Genomic DNA, 6,000 nt, shown 5'->3' on the forward strand with positions numbered 1-6,000 from the left:
AGTCTTTCATACAATTGGTCGATAGTTTTGGCAATTGCCGTATATTGTTTTGGAGGTCTTCGGTCAAAGCTTGGTCGATGTATAAGGAAGTTTTGTCGTGGAGGAGGGGATTGGTATTGGGACGGTTGAGTGTTGTAGCCTTGGTAAACATGTGCTGGTTGGGAATATTTGGGTGAAGTACGCTGATATGTGGGAGGTTATTGATAAGTGGGTGGTGGAGCTTGGTAAGAGGGTGAGGGTGCTTGGTAGTTTGGAGTAGGTTGATATGTGAGTGGAGGCATTGGGTAGGTTTGGTATTTGATGGGAGATTTGGTTCTCTGTGCCACCATTACGGCTCTTATGTCCCTTTTCTTAGACACACCGCTTGACTGTAAGGCCTTATTTGTAGCTTGTAAGCCTCGAAGTTCGTAACCATACCGCTTTTGATGCCCTCTTCGATTCTTTTTCCCAGCTTGATAATGTTAGAAAATTTGTGGCCTTCGATCATCATCTGCCTTTCATAATATTGTGGGTGTTGGGCCCGGACGAAGAATTTGTTCATTTGTTCTTCCTCTAAGGCGGGTCTAACTTTAGCAGCTTCGGACCTCCAGCGAGTAGCATACTCGCGGAATGTTTCTGTGGGCTTCTTCTTTAGATTTTGAATATAGAATATGTTCGGCGCATTCTCCGTGTTGAACCTGAACCTGTCTATAAAGTCGGACGCCATGCTTACCCAGTTCGGCCACTTCTTTGGATCTTGGCTAATGTACCAAGATAAAGCATCTCCCTTCAAGATCCTCATGAAAAGCTTCATGCGGATTTTCTCGTCTTTTCCTACTCCAACCAGCTTGTCACAGTATGTTCTCAAATGGACCCTCACCATCAAGCATCTCGAACTTAGGAGGTTTGTACCCCTCGGGCAGTTCAACATTGGGATGTATGCAAAGATCTTCATAGTTCAGCCCTTCAATTCCCTTACTTCCTTCAATGCCTTGAATTCTGCTAGTCAATTTCTTAAGTTCTTCAGCCAGGTTCTTGATAAGCAAATCTTTATCATCAGACTCGGGTGTGCTTGAGATGGGTTGGGTGGAGTGTGGCATAGTCTCCATGTAGATGGGGGTGTTATGGTGGGTGTGGCAGTGGGCATTTGTGGAGTTCTGAAGTTCTGGGATGAGCAGCGGGGTGTTATTTGAGGTATGGCAGGTGTTGCAGTGGTGGTGAGGAGCGGGATGGTTTTGTTGCTTTGGGATGTTCTGTGGAGGTGTAGGGTTCTGAGCATTTGGGAAATTGACATCTGGAGTAGTGAGGGAAAATGACAGATTCGCCAAATTCCGTACCTGGTCAAGTTCTTCTTGAAATTTCAGCAGCTTTTGTTCCAATTGGGATGCATTTTCCTTGGGAACCAGAGTACCATGACCGTGAGTGACCTCTACCCGTTCAGTTGAGTTCTCCTTTCTGGCGTTGTTCAAATCTTCCATCTTCCCTTTGTTCTTGTTTTTTTACAGGACTAGGAGGAGGAGTGGGTGGAGGGCCCCTGGATCTCGTGAAATAGGATGATGTTGCCAGAGTTCACGAACTAACCTTTGGGGAGGGGAAATAAACAAAAAGTAAAAACAAAAAAGGTAACAAGTCAGTGAGGATCATAAAAAGATGTTGCAATAATTAAACACATAGTGCAGGAATGTAAAGCTTGTCCTAATTTGGGAACCTCGTTGTGACTGAGGTAGGCCTAGCGACAAGTTGATTTGGAGAACTTGGAATGCTAAATGCCTCATTTTATTGATAAAAAAGTAGACGAATCCCAAATCACACTAAATAACAGGAAATGAAAGTCGCTAGTGGCCATTGGCCTTATTACATTTCATAAAAAGAAGAAAAACTCCTATTTATTTGGTCCCAGAAGGACCTTCCCCAGATTGGGCATCCCTGGCTCCATCGAACAGCTTTCCCAACTCGCGCAGTCCCATCAGCAGGTAGGCTCTGGCTAGATGTTCGCCTTCGTTTCCTTCAGCATTCCGGCAGTCTTCGACCCTCTTGAGGAACCTTCTTTCCAGCTCCACTATGCCTCGCTCCAGGTATCCTAGTCGCTTGTTGGCATTGACAGCCATATCCTTCCATTCCTAGGAGGGAGGGTAGATTCCCTAGATATTTTCGGACAAGAGTTTGGTCATTAGAATGAAGATCTTTCCACCAGCTTAGCAGTCTCGGGTGGATGTTGGTAACCATGCCGAATCTGGGGATTTCGTGCCTCATTATCTGCAAGACAGCAGGGTTAGATCCTACCCCCACCGGACTCGACAATTTAACATCAATAATTGGCATAAAAGCATTTGGTTCTCCAAATAAATGCACAGAACGTGATGATGTCTGTTTGGGTTTTAGGGAAACACAGTGGACTTTGGACAAGGCTATCTTAAAGAGTCATTATGCGGACAACATAACTGACTCGGCTAGGTTTGACCATGATGCATGCACAGTTAAACAGAGTGAGGTTTCTATGGGGTTTTAGACTGGTACCTTTGAGCGGACAACTCAAGGGGGAAAGGCACGAAACCGTTGACTACACCGTTGATCGACTGGTTTTATCGCAAATATGCCTTTTCCGAATTTAGGGGGTGATAATATCGGAAGAGCGCAACCACTCATTATAAGCGTTGCTATAGGATTTGTTTGGCACGAGTGGAATATGATGTTGAGCATAATTATGCAATAATTAAAGATATGTTGTCACGTATTTGCACGTTTAAGGAAGCAGTAAATACAACAGTTTTGCATAATTTAAAGCAGTAATAAAGGAAAGCAAAAGACAAGTCAATTTTGTAGTTAAAAAGGAAATTGAATGCTTAAGAGAAATAAACAAATAATTGCGCATAAAGAAGCATAAATTTACAATAATATCCTGAAATGGTAAAAGCCTAAAAAAATCCCCAGCAGAGTCGCCATGCTGTCGCGCCCCCTTTTTCTCGCGAAATCGGGTTTATGACATTTGGAGGGACAACTCATTCCTTTTGGGAACTAGGTTTGCAATTAAAGAGTCGCCACCTAATGATTAGGGTGTATTAGGACACCAAAAGAGTTTGAATTGAATAACCAGAGATAGGGTAAGGGCTTGAAATTATTCTAACGGGAAGGTATTAGGCACCCCTCAGAATCCACTAGTGTGGTTCCCGGCTAGACAATTATTGTGAATTTGGGTACATTTAACGTGTAAACAAATAAGTCTCAAATAAGAGGGGATTTCAGCACATAATGGTTTGAAAGTAAACAAGGTTTGCAAGGGCAATTAGAAAAGTTGATTTAAAAATAAAGAGTTAAAATGCTAAGGAAAAGAAACAAAGAATGAAGGGAGAGGGGTCCTAGGTTTATTAATAATATGGATCACCCCACACAATGTCCGGCAATCACTCCTCAATGAGGGGATACACGTGACATTATCATGTGGTCATCATATCCATATCTACCTATCCCACCCCGTTAAGGTATTTAAAGCGCGGATTGGTATCGATTACTTAATGCATGCTATTACCCATCCCAATCCTATCAGTCCCGGAGGCACTTAGGACTACTAATCCTAAAAAGGGAAGGATATTAGGCTTATTTGGAGTTTCAAAGGTAAAATTCTAGGCGATATACAAAACACATTCTGCATATTTAGGGAGACATATAAACATATAAAGCTCAATTATACCTCCTTGAACAGAAAAGCATATAATTAGCATGACTTTCACATACTGTTTAGGTCTGATTAAAATTAAATATGAAGGAGTCTAAAGGATTGGCGCAGGTTGGTTTGTTACATAATTCAGATAAGAAGCCCGATTCAGGACTGCCTGCTGGTTGTAATAATTAACAGAAGCGGATTCAGTTTTTAATTATTACTCTAAGGCTTGCCTAAGTGTTAAGACGGGGTCCTATAGGCATGACATCTACTGAATTCAGAAGGCGATGAGACAGCAAGAACTCGGAATGAATTATTTGAAATCCTATAGGCATGCTTGCTAAACTTTGGTTAAGTAAAGGACTTGGATTATCAAAAGAGATGCAGAATTAACAAATTAATTGCAGGCTCTGTAGGTGATGGTATGTATTATTACTGATTTTACGTCTAGCAATGGGTGAAGCGAATCAGATTTATTTAGAAACTCCTATCGGCATGTTTTCTACACGTTGCTGATTTTATACACTTATAGACGTGGTTTCTAGATGCAGAACTTGTTTTAAAACTTATAAACATGGTATCTAAATGCAGAAATTAAACTTTATAGACATGGTTTCTAAATGCAGTTTGAATTATGCAAAATGGCATTGGAACAATCCTATAGGCATGATTTCTAGGCAGAGTTGAATATGCAAAATTGTAATAATACTATAGGCATGATTTCTATATATAGTTGAATATATAGAATTGTAACAATCCAATAGGAATGGTTTCTATATATAGTTAAATATGCAGAATTAGAATAGACCTATAGGCATGATTTCTATATGTATTGAGTATGCAGAATTAGAATAGACCTATAGGCATGATTTCTACCCTTTGCATGCATAGTTACCCACCTTTTTTTCCACTAGCCAGCCCCAAATATTCTTTACAAACTATTACAAACCAGAGTAACAAATACATCAGAAAAATACAAAGAAAGTAATTACAACCCTAAAAGGCCTGATTCTTGACTTCCTGCTTGATTTATGAGATAGACCAACTCAAAGACCATCGATCCAAAGCCTTTCTCCAATTTGAGTGCGTCAGAGTTCCCTAAGAGCCTCAATGGGACTCCAGGCAGTGCTCACACCCAAATTGTATTACCAGAATAGGGACAAGTGCAGTGTGGAAGGGCCAGCCCTCAAGTGTCCAAGTTCAGAGGGAGCTCAAAGGGTCCCAAGGCAAGGCTCATAGGAGGGGGGCAGAACTTAAAGTCTAAGAGAGAGTGCAAGTGCAGAAACAGAGTTTTAAAGAACTAAAAAAGTAAAGAGGAGGGGAAGAGGTGCTTGGAAACAGTTACAGGATTGAGGATTTCACACAAAGGAATTCAGGGATTGGGGATTGCAAAGAGCCTATGTACTTAGGCATTAGCTAATTCTGGGCATACACAGCAATAGAGAGTGCTGTTATGCTCACAAAATCAACAAGAATACACAACATATGATGGTGACATAGAGGTTATGATTCCAGGGGAATCAAGTTTGAGTCATAGACAGTAATACTTAATACTGTCATGCCTCAAACAAATCATTAGCATCAAACACATTTCGGATGCATAGCAGGTGCAGAACAGGCAAAAAGGAAATTGCAAAATGCTAAAATAAGTACTAAACTAAACACAAGCAGTAGGCAGACAAGAGGGTAAACTATTAAGTAAACACATTGTTGTGATGCTGAAAATCTAAATCAGGACATACCGGTTCAAAGAGCAAAATATAGTAAAAGCAAGTAGCAGGGCTTGAAGGCAGGCCGCGGTAGAAGTAGTAAAGCAGGAGAGAAATGTTTTTGAGTGTAAGTGATTTTTAAGAACTCAGAGTGTTCGTGTGTGTTGTGTTAATGAGAGAGAAGGGCATTTATAGTTTGAAAACAGGTGCAAAAGTAAGGCAAGAATCATAGTTTAGTAGTACTTATGGAACTATGTACCAATTAAAATCAATCGGTACAAGGACTTCCTTTCATTAAGGAGTTCAGACTTAAACGGTAATGGATAGAGAACATTTAAGGAAAGAGATCAAGTAAACATCTTGTGCAAAGTAGACAATTAGGGGTAAATACATAGGAGTTTAATTAAGGGAAGAATCTTTAAAATACTCGGTTAACCAAATAAGGTAAGTAAATAAAGTAAAGTTGCAGAATATAGAGACAATCAGTACATAGTAAATCAAGGAAAATTACTGATTCATGAATAAACAAATAAATCAAAAAATAGTGGAATCGAATGTCTTAGGAAAATTTACCAAATCAACCCAAGAAACAGGGAAATCAGTAGGGCGAAACAAGGAAGGAGTCAATCACTTAACGCATGAATGCAATCAAAA

This window comes from Nicotiana attenuata, chromosome 7 (genome assembly GCF_001879085.1).
Source record: "Nicotiana attenuata strain UT chromosome 7, NIATTr2, whole genome shotgun sequence".
Classification (NCBI taxonomy): domain Eukaryota; kingdom Viridiplantae; phylum Streptophyta; class Magnoliopsida; order Solanales; family Solanaceae; genus Nicotiana; species Nicotiana attenuata.